The following is a 14,877-nucleotide window of genomic DNA, read 5'->3' as shown; positions in this document are numbered from 1 at the left end:
TAGGACGTAGTACCAGCTCTCATTTAAACTAATGCTTTGTCTATTAATTTAACGCAAAATCATCTGATAAAATGTCGCATGAAGAGTCGGAAATACAAGTACTAAGTCATATTTTTGTATTAATTAGATGATGCATTACATTAGTGCAGTGATTCTCAACCTTTTTAGCTCTATGATCCCCAAAAATAAAAATAAAAATGCAGTTAAGTATAATTCGCGACCCCTCCATCATCAACCCAATGAAACTTAGTTTAAACTATTTAACTGCGTTGATAGCTACGGGAATGAACAGGCATGTTTGAAGGTATAAAAAAGAGTAATTTACAAGTTCCATCTTGATGTGTACGTGCTCCCTGTAATTTGGTCTGCTTGCATAATTTCACATCACATTTTAAATTTAATGATTTTATCTCCTCACACCAAATAGATACTCCACATGAAGTACAGATTCAGACAATATATTATCATAATACATTGCTAAGATTTTCAGTTCATCTACTTTTCCAGAACTGACTGAACCTGGCAAAAGAACCTGAAAACTCTTTAAGAAGGTAACATTGTCATTGAATTTACTTTCCAAATGCTCCTTCAATGTATCGATGCAGGGAATAAAAAAAGATACTTGATAGTATTCTTCTGTTGTTGTAGTAGAGTGATTTTGTCTATGTCCTTCTTTACTGTTTGTTCTCAGAGTTTTTATTTCAGCTTCAAAATTCTTGCGTGACAGTTGTTCAGTAGTTATAAAAATATTTTTAAAAATATTTTCTGCATCATCTCTTATTCCTTGCAATAATGGTAATATTGATTTGACAAGTTGAATGGCGTTATTCATGTAAATAATCTTATTTTGAAGTAGTATTGACAATAGTAGTGTAACATTAAGAAGTTTTTCACTAACCAGTAATGAAACAATAAATTCACTTTTCTCTGTTGTTGTGAGAAAAGCATAATCATTAGGCAATGAGATTGCTTTTGATTCTTGTGAGATTTCTTTTAGACTCGCGCAAATGCATTCAAATAATTTGACGAATACATCAATACTCATATGACCCTCAATAAATCTAGTTACACATAAGCCTATAAGCTGTTTTTTATTTCTCATCTGGTCCATACACACTCACTCCTTTTTTGCATATGAATTACTGTGAAAAAGAATGGTTATTTCATCAGCAAGTATCATACTGTTTTTACGTTAAATCATTTGAATGGTAAAGTCTGATAATTTTTTGACAATTTTGGGGATCTTTTACAAAGTGATACTCAAGCATGTAATAAAAAAGTGTATTAAGATTTTGAAACCATACAAAAATCTCAATTATTGATCAGCTAATAATACTACCAACTTACAAACAGTTAACGCTGTCGAAAAAAAAGTTTTCAGTTTATTTTTTCAAAATTATTTCGTAGTAGTAAATTTTGGTTTTAATGTTTTTGTTGTAAGACTCAATTATAAATTTAAATGTGGGGAATTAAAATATTGTCTTATTTAATTTTTCGTTTTATTTATTTTTAATAACTGTTTCTATTAATAGATATTTTCCTTTGTGTTTTATAGTTTCCTTATAGTCAGCTTTCTGGATATAATAAGGCTAACTGACTATAAGAATTTACAGTGGTTCCAGGGAAAAACTTCCTTGAATAAAACTTCCCTAAAAAAAATCATGTAAATAACTCGGCCATTGACTATTATACATTTATATGATACTTGTATTTGTGTGAATAACAACACATTTTCATCAGAAAAATAATACAAGATACGGTAAAATCAAAACAACTTAAGTACCTTTTTTTTATTTGTTTAATCTCTGGGTCCACTCCTAATGGTGGACCCGGATTCATCTCATCCTTCAGAGGATGAGATGAATTTTTTGTAGTATGTATGAAAATGACATGCCTGATGAAAGGCTGAGATGCTACCACTTGCACCACAGAGGCCGGCATCTTCGAGTACCTTTAAGAAGTAAAATACAGCTTAATGGGCCAGATAAAGAAGTCACTAAAACCAAGTTCACAAAACTTACAAAAACTTGTAGAATGATCATGTATATATATATGATGATTTGTTTCTTGTTTTATTTATATATACATATATATATATATATATATACACACACACACACACATACACAACACAAGAAACAAAGCTTTAGCATGAGGAAATTAATGCATTACAAAACAGTGGTAAGACCTGAGGTTCTATATTCATCAAGTGCACAAACTCAGACCATGAAGATATAAACAAACTTGAAAACATGGAAAGCAGAATAATAGAACCCAATAGAGTTAAAGAAAGTATTAAACTATGAAAAATCAGTGAAATTTACCAGAGGTTAGACAAACTATTAATGGCAATAAGGAAACACAAGCTTGTATTATATGGACATCTGATAATAGGTGAAAACAGAGTGACCAAGGAAGCAACTGAAAGAAAAGTACTAAGTGGTTCAAACAGATTAAAGAACATGTTAAAGAAGAACACAAAATCACAAACAAACATGTTCAGATAAAAACTCAAAACAAGTCAACGGTTCCAGAAGAAAAAACAAGAACAGAATGGACCCAGCAAAACAGAGAACACTCACACAAAATTAAAAAGTACTGGAAACAAAAGAAAAAAGATAGCTGAAGATGAGAATAAGTAACCCAGTTTGTAAAGAATCCAAAGCACCAATTGTGTGCATCTTTTACTCAGAATTAGTCACTTTTTGTGATGGGAAGCTACAGAAGAGAAAGTCATGAACCACTCATTCAGAACTTGGGGATAATGAATCGCAGTGGTCTGTTGCAAAATTTCAAAAAATACTGTATTAATCAGAAAAGTATATTTTATTCTAATTAATAATGGTCAAAGGTATTCTATAATTCTGTTTGCATTTAAAATGTTAATAAATTATTTTAAACAAGAACTTTTCATTTCTTTTTATAATAATTTATAAACCTAATAACTCAATTCAATCTAAAACAATTAATTTATTCCATATTATTATATATGGAAGCATTCCATATTATTTAAATCTTTTGAGGCTAATCTTAAAATAAAAAAAAACATATTATAAAAAATGTAAAAGTTCATTAAATCTTTTTTAAATAATTGAAAGAGTCTCATCACTTTTTCCATGCTGGTCAACAAATTTCATTAGTATCATGAATGTCTTCTACAAACATAACAATTTATCTGATAATAGATTAATGGTCGATAATGATGCTGATAAGTTTTCCTGTAACATAATATAAAAACTAAAAAGTAGTAATTAAGTTATTTTTTAAAAACACCATAAATTCATAAAAGGTTTTAAATAATTTGAAACTGAAATAGGGAAATTTGAATAACTGAAATTCTAGCACAGATTTTAAAAATGTTGAACATTAACATGAGAACTAACTGATTTAATCCTAAGAAATTCTGCCTTCAAATTTTACCATCTGTAGAATATTCACTTACTCCTAATGGTCATTGATGTTTTTCATAACCATTTTAATTATTAATTTTATTTACCCGGTTTTAGTATTCTACATATATCATTTACTAATTAATAAAATTATTCTGTTCTATACCTGTTACATTCCTTTATTCCATACAACTAAATTCATTTAGTTGCTTAAGTTCTAATTTAATATTCATGAAGAAACATTGCATCTAGAACTGCATCTTTTAGAGAAATGCCGTTTCTATGCAATAACACACAAATGTGTAATTCTTAATTCTAGTTTATGTTTAACAGCTCTTTTCTAGTTATCAATTCTATTTTTTTTTTTCAAAAGAGTATAGCAAAGTCCACATGCATTATTTGATTAATTAAATTACATGAAACTCATTCTTTATGTTTGATTAATTATTTTTGTAAGAATAGAAAACTTTTTCACTTTTTTGTAATATGCATACGTATATATAATTTATTTCTTACTTATTTATGTCCTACCCTTCTTACAAAGTTTCAATCCTTGCATTATACAATACCAATGGTTAGTTGTTACAGAACTAGCAAAATTTTGGTTGCAGACTATAATATTCACAAAAATAAATATGAAAAATAAATAATAGAACAGGAAAAGACTACTAAATAAAATTACATAACCAGTGAATTATTAAATATCTTATCTCTTATTTTCCAAATTTTTTTTAATCACAGTTATAATTAGCTGGGACTTAACAAAATGATCTTGAAATCTTCCACCATATAAATTGAATAGTGAGGCATATTTTCAATTTTTCCTCTTAGTATATCGTTATTTGGTAGGCTGTATCATGAAGATTGGATTAAATATGATGCCTGTGTGTTTGTAAACTAACCAGGCTTCTACTTCTTAATATTCTTATCATGTATTTACTCACCAATTTAAATTAACAAAAAAAAATATTATTTTTTAGTTGACCGTAATACAGTAATTAAAGGATTTTTATCCCCAATCCTTAATTCATTTTAAATATGCACCTGTTCAATTTATATGCGCCCATCTATATATCAACAAATAAAATTTACATATTTCATAAATTGGTTTAGAGTGCATAATTATAAATTTTTAATTAAAGCGTACCTAAGATGAAAAAAAATATATTTAAGGAATTTTCTTTTTAAATTTCAAATATTAATACTTAAATAGGTTAAAAAAATCACTAAAATAAATATTTTTCAATCTTCATTAAAATAAAAATAAATTTTATAATTATCATATGACAGAATTTATTTATAAATGCCTTAAGTGCATTGCAACAATTAAATTGATTTAGTTAAATGAACTTTAGTTACATTTTTTTAAATTTCCTTTAACTTACAGAAATTTTTAATGTAATTATATTCTTTCACGAATTTAGTTAAAGTAATTAAGGTTTTTTTAAAAATTCTTTGCAAATAAAATTTTGAATAACATCAGTTCATTCAATGTTTCATTTCTTTAGTTAAATTGGATTTTTAGTGTAGTATGTTTTTGAAATTTTTAAAACGTGAGTACAAAATGTCCTTATTTCGTCACATTTTTAAAAGGTTAAATCTAATCAGAACTATAACAATACAGGCTAATTGCAGTGGTGAAGGAGATAGTCTAGGCCTTGTATTAGGAGTATTCAATGATCCTAAAGACCAACACAACAAATCCTTCATATTCACGAAAACAGCAGACACATATAATAAAATATGTAAAGGAAAATTACGGCAAGCGTTAGATTCATCTGGACCCCCTTTACACAGGAATGAAGTGAGATGTTTTTATGGTTTGGAACCAAAATTCTCTAGTGTTGCTGTAGTTGGATTAGGGGACGATTGCCTCGGATATAATGAAGAGGAGCAAGTAGATGAACTCAAAGAACAAATTAGGGAAGCAGCAGCTGTAGGAAGCCAGACATTACAATTAGATAGCAACTGTGAAAATATTTATATAGAGAGTTTTGGACATGCAGAATCTTCTGCAGAAGGAGCAGGTATGGGTATCTGGATTCACCAAGAACACAGAAAAATTGAGACGCGAAGAATGATTCCAAAAATACATCTTTTTGATGACTGTGATGTCACCGGTTGGCAAATTGGCCTTCACAAAGCTGCAGCACAGAATCTTGCGCGTCAACTGTGTGAAATGCCACCAAACCTTCTGACTCCACGAGCTTTTGCAGAGCATGCAGTTAAACTACTTCATGTATCTGGAATTAATTTAGAAATGAAGATAAAACACTGGTTAAAAATGGTGGGGATGGATGCATTTCTGGCCCTTGCTAGAGGTTCATGTGAAGAACCAATATTACTTGAAGCTACTTATTATGGATGTGATCCAAGTGTGTGTCCCATTGTGTTGATAGGAAAAGGAGTGACGTTTGATACTGGTGGCTTGTGTTTAAAAGATAATGAAGAAATGGAATCAATGAGAGGGGATATGGCAGGAGCTGCAGCTATCATTGCAACTCTACGTGCTGCCTCTGCGCTACAACTTCCAGTTAATATTAGAGCTTTACTGCCAATGTGTGAAAACATGATTGGTCCACGATCATTGAAACCAGGTGACATTGTTAAAACTTTAAATGATAAGATGGTAAAAGTTGAAGACACTGATACAGATGGACAATTAGCATTAATAGACATTATTTCATATGCTGCAACATTTCACCCAAAATTTATTTTAGATATTGGAACGCTAAGTAAATCCATGAAGTCTGGTCTCGGATGTGCTGCCACTGGTGTATTTACGAACAATGATAAACTATGGGAGCAGATTAGAATTGCAAGTATTCATACAGGTGACAGGGTTTGGAGGTTTCCATTGTGGAGGCATTTTTCTCAAAAAGTGAGATTTACTCGAACAGCTGATGTAAGAGCAACAAGTGACATGTTAGGAGGTGTTTGTATGACTGCGTCTTTCCTGCAACAATTTCTTTGTGGTAAAACTGACTGGATTCATTTGGATATATATGGTGTATCAGAAACAACAGGGGATAGATTTAAATATTTACAGAAAGGAATGTCAGGTCGTCCAACGCGCACTTTAATTGAATTTATAGCCCAGTTTGCTTGCCAGCAGTCTGATACAACAGTGAGGTATGTTTATTTTGAAGCTATATACTAACTTAATGAAATCTAAGTACATAAATGTTAATTCTGAATGTGTTTGCTAATGTTCATCCATACATAAAAGCAGTGTGTGTGTCGGTGTGTGTGTGTGTGTGCGTGTGTGTGTGTGTGTGTGCGTGTGTGTGTGTGTGTAACACCAGAGAATGTATCTTATAATTAACCTGTAAACACAAGATTGAAGGTTTCTTATATTTTTGAATTAGCACAATAATGTTGCATTTAATGATTGTGAACCAGTCTTCTACTGTTTAAGTATTGATCCATTAACCATTTAGCTCATTCATTAAGTTTAATAATGAGATTTATGTTAACCTACCGAAATTGCAGAATTCTGTGTCTGTAAACACTCCATAAAAAGTATTTTATGTACAAAAATTAAACTTTACTTGTGAATTTACTTCAGAATGTTACTTAATAGTTAATCAGTTGATTGCAATTGCTATCAACATGTTTTGCTATCTCATAATGCTATTTTCAAACTTCTTCAGCTAGAAGTTTGCAATTTTTTAATTTGGTTATAAGATGATTAAAAAAAAATTGTTTTATCATTTACCTGGTCAGAGTACCATTTTGAATGATTCTTACTTGAATCATCAAAATTTCCAGCAAATCGGATAATAAAAAACTTTTAAAAATTACTACCACCTAAGTAAAACATGCAGTATGTAATCAACCACATCTGTAGACAAATCAATCTGCTGAATTGTTTAGAAATAATATAGATCTATCATGTTTTAAAACAGAAATATTTATTCTAATTTTAATTACATTTAATAGAAATTACTTTGAATCTAATAACTTTTTTTCAACCAAAGATAATGATCTGGTTCTCCTTTTATTGTGTTTGGAAACAAGGTTTTACATAGTATCATGACATTATTTCTGAAACATTAAATTACTGTAATTATTGTATCTTAATTTACTGAAGCACAAGAACATAAATTTTCTTATAATAGTTGACAAAATAAAGGGTAGCATTGGAACTGTAAAGATAACTGTCACACCTTGCAACAAGAGTATATACAAAGTATTAACTCACAAAACACATTTTTACAACGTATGATTAAAACAAAAGAAATTAATCTGTAAATTAAAACACCAAACTTTGTGTTACACCCCCATTTTTTTTGCATTTTTCACATATAGCAGGTTTTATAATAATTGATGAATAAAAACATTAAGCACACTAGCTGGATGTTTTATATACTGGTCATTTTAAACATATTTTACATATTATTGTATTAATCAAGGTTGGAGAGTGTAGGTTAATGTCCAATGAAGCAATAACGAATTGAAAATGTACTGATAATTTAATAAAAGTGCTGATCATTTTCTAAAAGAAGTACAATGGACAGAATTCTTCCAAATCAGTGGTTGTTAGGAGATATTTTCAGAGAAATTATAATTATAATCTAAGCAAACTTAACCTACAGTAACAATTCAAAAGATTACTCTGGTCGAGGTTAGCAAGTGTGAAGCGAGAGCGTAGGTTAAGTTTGATTAATTATATTTATAATTAAAAACAATAATGCTTATATTTTTAAAATGTAAAATATGTTAATATGGAGGAGAGTGTTTAAAATTATCAGTATAAAGCATCATGTTGGTGTGTTTTCTCTAATGTAATATTGGGTTATTTTTATTGAGTTACAGGGTTACTACAATATTTGTTTTATTCATCAATTATAAAACATACTACATAAGTAATTTTTATGTGAAAAATGCATAAAAGTGGGGGGGGAGAGTGTAAAATGAAAAAAAAAATGTTTTAAATTGAATCAAATTGAAAAAGAATTTCAATGAAAATATGTGAAATATATGGAAATAAAGTATACTGTTGTAATTCACATTGGCAAAACATCTTTTAAAACCAGATAACAATAAATATTTTAGATCTTTTAAAAAAATCAACTTGAGAACTTCAAATTTTTATAGCAAATTTTTTTGAAAAATTACAATTTCCAAGCACTACATTTGTCGTTTTGAGAAAAGGTTCAATTATCGAAAACTTGAGAGAACCATACTGAGTTAACAAATACATTGTTTTTATTTTAATTTGTTTTATGTAAAATTTGTAATAAATATTTAAAGCTGGTAAGCACTTTATAATATTTAAGGATATTTCTGCACAGTTATACAGAAATAGTACACTGAAATATAAGTCAAACAAAAAAATGATTTATTTAAAATATTTTAACATTTTCACTTTTTGTTTTAATTTATTATAAATAGTGCAAAACCTAAGCCAAGTGAAAAAAAACTCTCAACTCCCTGCAAGTTATTAAAAGATGATAAATGTAAAAATAAATTGTCCAATTAATGTAAGAGGAAGTTATTTAAAGACTAAAATATGTTAATTTCAAATGTCTGAAACTGTGTTGTTCTGTTTTTGTGATTTGTCTTAAAATGTTTGCTGTTAATAAAACATGTTTTAGTGCTGTGTGTTTTAAAATTTTATTGTGAACACACTTAATAAAAACATTATGGATTATTGTTTGCGAAATAAAATCGTATAATATTATTTAAAGTTATGTGAACTGTTACAAATTCTTGTCCTGGAATGATTTCATGTAAAATTTTGATGAGTGAATTGTGTTACAAATTCTTCTTGATTTATACTTAATAAAATCATTATAAATTATCATTTGTACTATTTTTTTTGTGTTCTGCGTACTGGGAATTCGGTAGCTGTAGTTAACCTTCTTTATGCTAATTGTAACACGTTTTCAGTATATATATATATATATATATATATATATATATATATATATTTGAATAATTAATTTCTAAATTAACACAACTATGAAAATTGCTTATTTTTATTAAAAATTAACCAGAAAAAGGCCATACTACTGGCTGACCAGGAATGTTTTAGCTCTAACTTGTGAGCTCTTAAGAGTTCATTTATGTAAACAAAATAGTTAAAATGTTTTCATTGATAACTATTTCAGTCAAACTATTTTAATTGATAACCGTTTACATAATCAGTTAATTTAAACAATCTTTCATGTTTACTATTCAGTTTATCACTTCTGCTTGATACACTCTTCATGAATTCAAGCAATTATGGTTTTTTAGTGTGAAAAAAATCTACATCTGCTGTCAATATTTTTTCATCAAATAATATAAATCCATTCATGCAGTGCGAATAATTTTGTGTTTATTTGATGAAAATTTGTATAACTGAACATCAGCACCAACAAATGTACATAGCTTCTGGTATAATTTGGTATAAACAGAACTATTCACTTGATTATCTCAGAAAAAGGATTTTGAAGTTCTTAAATAAATTAAACTCTGAGCTTTAACTCTGTACTAAAAGTTAATTTAAGTTCTTTTCTTGTGGGTTCCTGCTAAAGTTTGCAGCAGGTAGCCTTCTGATTAGTTTGTTTCAACAATAGATTTGACAGTAAAATAGACCACATTACTATTTTTGAACACAAATTGTGGGTTACTTGAATTCTTGGTTAATTTTTTGGCATAATGTTTGGTTTTCCCAGCATTATCAAAGTTTTCCTGGTGTAGCTCTATGTCCAATAAGTCCTTAAATATAATTAGCCAACATTTGATATGTACTTGTCTTTTCAGATTCCATGAATGCCTTGCAGGTGATTATAGTGATATGTGCTCCAGACATCCTGTTCTGTAAGATAGTTATAAAAACGGTGAGCTTATGCTTTATCCCAACCACATTGGAATTTCAGACGATGAGTGTGCAGCAGAAAAGGCTGGTTTTCTCCAAATTACAATCTAATTGCTTTGTTTTGGACGATCTTGTCAGTTTTCTGAAGAGGGTGAGGGGGTGGTGGTTCATGATTGTGGCAGAGTGAATGGAATGCTGCCATCAGCAATAGGGTTTGTCCAGTTATGACTGTGGTGGCACCTTGGAGCTAGCTCTTCATACAGGAATAACCATTGAGCATAAGTTAATTGCCATTTGGAAATAGGGCACACTAACTTACTCTTGTACACCCAAATGAATCAAGACTGATGCACCTGTTTGTGTTTGCTGTAACTGCTGATTAACTACACTTGTGGAATGTTATGTGGCATTGCGCCGGAAATTTAAATTAAGGGCTAACATCTGAAATATTTTAGGGAACAAATAATGTTATAAAACATCTTATTCTTCTGTGCACACTTGTTAAGATTACCGCAGGATAGGATTACTAAGAGAATTATCGATCAATTTTGGTCTTTAAAAAATACGCCATTATGGATCAAAGAAATTAAAGAAGACATGAAAGAATTAAATTTGACTTACGAAGATTTACTTAATAAATCTGAAAAATTAAAATTTGTTGTTAAAGATCCGAATACCAACTTTAAAGTAAGCACTTTTAATTATGCAAAAAGGGTTTATTCAGAAGAGGATCGTAAAGCAAGATCATTTAGAATGACTAAATATTGGGAGAAAGTAAAAGCTAAGAACTTAAAGGCCAAAAGATCGGCAAAAAGACTTATTATTCTGACTAAATTGGTCCTTTGCGGCCTTATTTCTGAAGGCCATACATTGTGTTTGAATATTTGATTATTACTATAGTGTTTTATCTATTTATCCCATTTATCACTGCTATTTTAATTTTTACATCTGGTTTTGGTGTTAACTTAAATTGTAATTATAGTAACTTTGTATTTGGGTACTGATAACAAAACTCCGCTGAAATCAAATGATTTCAAGCAGCTGTAAAACAGTGTATTTGTTTAATACACTAAACAATCTAAATGTATTACACCACATGAAAGAATTATGCTTGGTGTTATTTATTTTTGTTAATAACCAATTCAAGATAATGGTTGCCTTGAACCTTAAAAAATGACACTGGCAGAAATAAGGTAAGCAGGAAGATAAGTTATATTATTTTTAAAAATATCTGTATGAACAATTATTTCAAACTTTAGCTTCTTGAACATAACTTTGAAAAATAGTTGATTGATAAAGAACTTTTTGATGGCCTGAAATCAAATTAACCTTTATAAATGATGCACTGAATATGCAAGTTACATAGTAATAAAGATAAATTTATTATCGCTGTAATAAAATATTGAAGCTTAAAAATATCACTTGCTTTAATAAATAAAAAAACTACAATCTCTAATGTCATATGATGGGTGTAATATGTAAACAAAATCAAAAAAAAATTGTGAAGTTGTATAAAAACCCTAATTTAAAACTATAATTTTTTTCATAATTTCTCATGAATTCTAGTTACCTTAACGCTATAAAAATGTTATACTAAAGTAATAAATTTACATTTTTGTACTATACATACTAGTAATTTCATAAGTTTGATTTTGTGAATTTTCTTCTAGTCAGTTATGATGTGCTTCTAAGTCACTGCATTTGGTTATTGGATAAGAACTCTTGTGGGAGTAACAAGTGAATTTTAGTAAGTTTCTCCCCCAAAAAAAGTCAATTTTTCCATCAACTCTTATTTCATCTATAATTTATAATTTTTTGTATTTTGACTTTCCCAATAGTTCCATTCTAAACGTTTGGAGATTGACAAGCAAAGACCTATGCTATGGAATTTATTTTTTCTAATGTTAACCTGTTATACTTGTAAATATTAGTTGATGGTAAATAAAAATATTTTCTATTCATACTACTCTATTGCATCCTATAATATGTATCTATTAATTGTAAGTTCTTACTTAAGAATAGAATTAGATGCCTAATTATTTATCAGTCGGTGTGTGTCTTTCATCGCATTATACAAAAATTTAGCAAAGGCTTATTGTCTGTGTAATGACTAAATTACAAATTAAGAATATTTTATTAAGTTCATATTCTTCTTATTCCACTCCATTAACCCATTGCTTGCCAATGCAGTAACTGAGTATTTACGCAACGGCCGGGCCTTGTTTAAGGTCATGCTGCCTGCTGATGCGGAGACTTAGTGAATGGAGCCTGCTGATGCGAACGCTGGCGTATCAGTGAAGTAATCCATTTTTTGTTTATAAGCTTTATTTATTGTTTATATAAACTTTATTTTTAAGCATTGTGATAGCGAAAAACTTCGATTTTCGAATTTCAGCGGAATTATCCATTCTGACCATCATCCCTGAATCCATTTTGACTGGTTTAGGCGTGACGTCTGTACATACTTATGTATATATGTATGTACATATGTAATTCGCATAACTCAAAAACGATTAGGCGTAGTTTGTTGAAATTTTGGATTTAGGATTGTCGTAACATCTAGTTGTGCACCTCCCCATTTTGATTGCAAACTACTAAACTAAAAGTGTCCAAAAAAGCCCAAAATAAAAAATTACATTTTGGACTTTTTCTCAACTGCAGTAATAAGCCATCATTGAGAGCTTTTCAATGATATAAGTGTTACTTATTTTCATTGGTTCCAGAGTTATAGCCAAATAAAATTTTAATTAATGAAATATTTGGATCTTACAAGAGAAAGCCACATCGGTTCGAATCAGACTCCATCTCACTTTTTTTTTAACTTTTTTTTATTTAAATATATTGATTTATTTTTACTTCCTTGTACGAGGTAAAGAAGGTATTGTGATCGCGAAAAATTTCGGAATTATATTAACCTTTGATTTAAAATTTTTTTACAATAATTCAATAATAATTAAAAAAAGTATGAAAAAATTCATAAGTTATTATTAAATAAAATTTTATGTACTTTTAAAAATGTATATATGTAATTTAATAGGCATTATTACTTATCTGTATATGTAACAGATTTGGTGAAGCATCTGATTATATAATATTATTTGAAAATTATAATTTAGAATATTATTATTTTTGGATTTTCTAGTTTAATTTTATCTACATTAAAGTTAACTACAGAGTGATTGAAACATACTCTCACAAAAACAACATGTACACTGAAGCATACATGCCCGATCTTTAAATAGATTGCAAAAAATTCTTATTTTTTATATCATTACTCCTCTGATATTGTCAGACAATACTCTCCCTAAGTCGAAGTTGATCATCATTTCGTTTATTTATTTTTTGTTGCCAATCATTTAATCGTTCTTCGGTTTGATACAATTCTTCTGATCCTAATTTGGGTACACGTTCTCTAACGTTTTCAAATTTTCTCTCTCTTTATATTCATCATCCTCTCTTAATATTTTTATTCTTTCCTTGGTCTTAACGTTTTCTTCCTCTTTTCTTAATCATTTTATTCCTTCTTTGCTTTTAACATTTTCTTCCTCTTTATATTCATCTTCTTTTATCTTTATTTTATTTTATTTTTATCTTTCTTTTTCCTATATAATTGTTTCTTTTTCATTTTTGATTATTCGCCAAATAATCCAATAATAAAAACTGAATATACACCTAAAGTCGAAATTAACATTTGTAACCAGCATACAGGATTTCACTAAACGGAATAGTTTAGTTATTATTAACTTTAATTTATACGACACACCAGAAATCTGAAACTTTTATTGATCAGCAACTCACGAAAATACGAATAATACTGATCTAGTAATACGAATAATAAAAGACTCTTTTACTCTATCGTAATATTTAATGTAAGATTGTTGAATTAATAATTGCATAAATATTTGATGTTAATAAAAACTAATATTTCAGCAATTGTGTAACTGTCTGCTTTATTAAAGAATTGGAAGATCGTATTTCACTTTCAAATGAAATAAGTTTAAATGAAGTGCAGCAAAAATTGTGTACAAAATTTATGTGGTGTCCACATCAGAATTTTAGGATTTGTGTTATTTCACTAAATATTAAAAATTATTTACGGAAACACAATACGGAAAACGGTCAAACAGATAAACCTTAATTATTTATTAAAAAAAAAAAAGTAAAATTATTACATAAAACAGAGACAATTTCTATTGTCTCTGCAGAATGTAAGCGAAAAATTTTCTAGAATATCACGGAGCAAATAAATCAAATTTAGAAACCAGGATAATATAAACGCACTCTATAAAACTATAACGAATGGCCACTAGTAAAATGAAAAACATCCGAATAGTGCTGCTATCTGAATAGACGATAGAAAAAACATCTGTCTGTTATATCGGGACTGATACGCTGGCCGCTAACGTAAACAGACAGATGTATCAGAGCCGTGACGTTGGCGTGCGATGTCAGAAGTCTCCTCTTATTGTCTCTTTAGGGAAAAGTCATTAGAGAATAATTTTTTTTTTTTAATTGAGATACCTTTTTAAAATTACAAATTAAGAATCTTTTATTAAGTTCATATTCCTTTTTCCATTCCATTGATCAAAGCGTAGAACTCATTAATACTTGTAGAAATGTGAGCGATTGTGTTGTTTAAATTGATTACCTTCTCTTCGACCGTAGCGGTGGACAATCGGA

General features: G+C 29.0%; 1 protein-coding gene and 1 pseudogene across 4 annotated transcripts in view; both read left to right on the top strand.

The window, feature by feature from the left end:
* Positions 1 to 14,877, top strand: part of LOC142318776 (coiled-coil domain-containing protein AGAP005037) — a 1,329,051-nt gene that overhangs the window by 527,238 nt on the left and 786,936 nt on the right. The gene's annotated exons all lie outside the window — the stretch shown is intronic.
* Positions 4,954 to 6,549, top strand: LOC142319797 (cytosol aminopeptidase pseudogene; annotated as a pseudogene).

The sequence above is a fragment of the Lycorma delicatula genome, chromosome 2 (genome assembly GCF_047948215.1).
Source record: "Lycorma delicatula isolate Av1 chromosome 2, ASM4794821v1, whole genome shotgun sequence".
NCBI classification, from domain to species: Eukaryota; Metazoa; Arthropoda; class Insecta; order Hemiptera; family Fulgoridae; genus Lycorma; species Lycorma delicatula.
This window is presented reverse-complemented; position numbering and strand designations above follow the sequence as displayed.